This window comes from Dipodomys spectabilis, unplaced genomic scaffold (genome assembly GCF_019054845.1).
Source record: "Dipodomys spectabilis isolate Male_0828 unplaced genomic scaffold, ASM1905484v1 ptg000226l, whole genome shotgun sequence".
NCBI classification, from domain to species: domain Eukaryota; kingdom Metazoa; phylum Chordata; class Mammalia; order Rodentia; family Heteromyidae; genus Dipodomys; species Dipodomys spectabilis.
The window spans coordinates 2,442,231-2,444,169 of record NW_024870903.1 but is presented as its reverse complement, the minus strand read 5'-3'; the positions used below and the strand labels follow the sequence as shown (position 1 = coordinate 2,444,169).

General features: G+C 31.9%; 1 pseudogene; it reads right to left on the bottom strand.

The window, feature by feature from the left end:
• Positions 1 to 1,262: 1,262 nt before the first annotated feature.
• On the bottom strand, positions 1,263 to 1,362 carry LOC122123220 (annotated as a pseudogene).
• Positions 1,363 to 1,939: the final 577 nt, after the last annotated feature.

Here is a 1,939-nt window from a genome sequence, read left to right as displayed (position 1 = left end):
ACTTAGACATTGTCCATGAGTTGGTGGCTCAAGGAAGATATTCATGCAATTACTGTGAATGGCTAGACACCCCTGCACAGTGCTTATATGTTGAATAATACCAGAGTGGCTGCTTTCTTAGTTCACATTGAGTCAGATACCAATGCCCAAACTAAAGTCCTCTTGACTCCCTTGCATCTTGCTGCTTGGAATAGAAATAGCAAAGATACCTGGATCGCCTTCTATTGAAGCATTATATCAAACCAGGTCTGAAGAACAACTTGGAAGAAACTGTATTTAATATTGCCAAAAGGATAAATATGTATCACTACCTCTTTTAAATTGTGGAAGGCTGTAAAAATTGTTCTCTTAACTCATAATGGTTTGGTTAAGATTCTTAAATTTCAAAAATGCCAATCCATCTTTGTGTCTGTACAAAATATTTTCACGATACAAAGCAACAGCAATATCTTACTTTAAAAATTCATGGATTCCATAGTATTCTTCAAGTGAATTGCCTGACTTTGATGTCAAAATGTATTCAAGAGTTGTTTGTATACATCTATAATGATTTCTGCAGGGTTTGTGATTTTTAAATCAGAAATCACTTTAACTTATCTGTTGAAATTAGTAGTACAGAAACTAAAAATATTTCTGGTGCTTGTATGAAAAAAGTATATTTTAAAATACTCTGTATTTTGTTTGTATAATGTCCATAATCTATTTAATTCTCTCCTAGATATAATACTTTGAATTATACATTGTTTTATAATATATAGGTTCGTTAATAAATGTGTTATTTCAGATAGCATTCCAAACAGAAAAAGTTTAAGATTCCTTTTTTTTCCTAGGCCCTTATAGTATTTTATTTCTTTGGGATAAAATGACAATGTTATCCAATTTCAAATGTTTTGTAAAGATTATGCTATGTAAAGGCCATTCTAAGGTGAGAATTTAACGCACTGATGTCAAACTAACTTTCAGTTCAATGAATTACATATATTGTTACATTTGCCTTTTTAAATTTTTTATTGTGAAAATACTGTACAGAGGGGTTACAATTACATGGGCAAGATAATGAGTACATTTCTTATCAAGCATTGTAGCCTCCTCCTGTATTTACCCTTCCCATCCATTCCCATCCTTCCCTTGCTCCCCCACTCAATCCTCCCTCTACCCCTCCACCCGCACAAAGTTGTAAAATTTATTTTTCGACATAACGACTTGTATTTTTGTAATCAATTTTTTAATAACTGTTTTTCATTTCTTGTATCTCAAGAATGAAAAATATGGAATATTTCACAAATTTTCATATCATCCTTGTGCAAGTGCCATGATAATCTCTATATTGTAGTAATTTGGGTAAACGTCCTGCTGAAGCATGTAGTATCCTGTAAATTTAAGTAGTTATTGATGCAATCTTTATACAGGCATATATCCTTGGTTGACTGTTTGTAACTAGGAAACCTTATTGTTCCTAAAAATGTTATTGATCTTACTTCTCTAAAATTCTGTGTATATTGGGAAAAGCTTATATTGTTTGGTCGATTGCTCACATTTGCAATTTTTTTGTCAATGACTATTTTAAGTCTTTTTCATTTTAAATTTGATCATACTTTGAAGCCTTTATAGCTAGGTCCAAAGGTGATTGTTTTTCAAGTACTTATTTATAAACTGAGTTAGCTTTGTGGAGCTAATGGATTCAAAGTAAGCCTTGCTTAAGAGCTACTTCTAAACTTCTGCAGCTTAAAAATTCCTAAATGATGTCTTACTGGTACAAATGTCTACCTGACCCTTTATTCTTCTTCCCTGTAGCAACAGACCAACCAGAATATCTTACCCTGACAGCATAGATTTTCTTATTGGAACAAAACTAGTATTAGTTAAAAGGGATCATAGAGAGATAAACAGTAAAGACAGAATCATTTAGGCTAGAAGGTATTTTATCAAAATATAATTG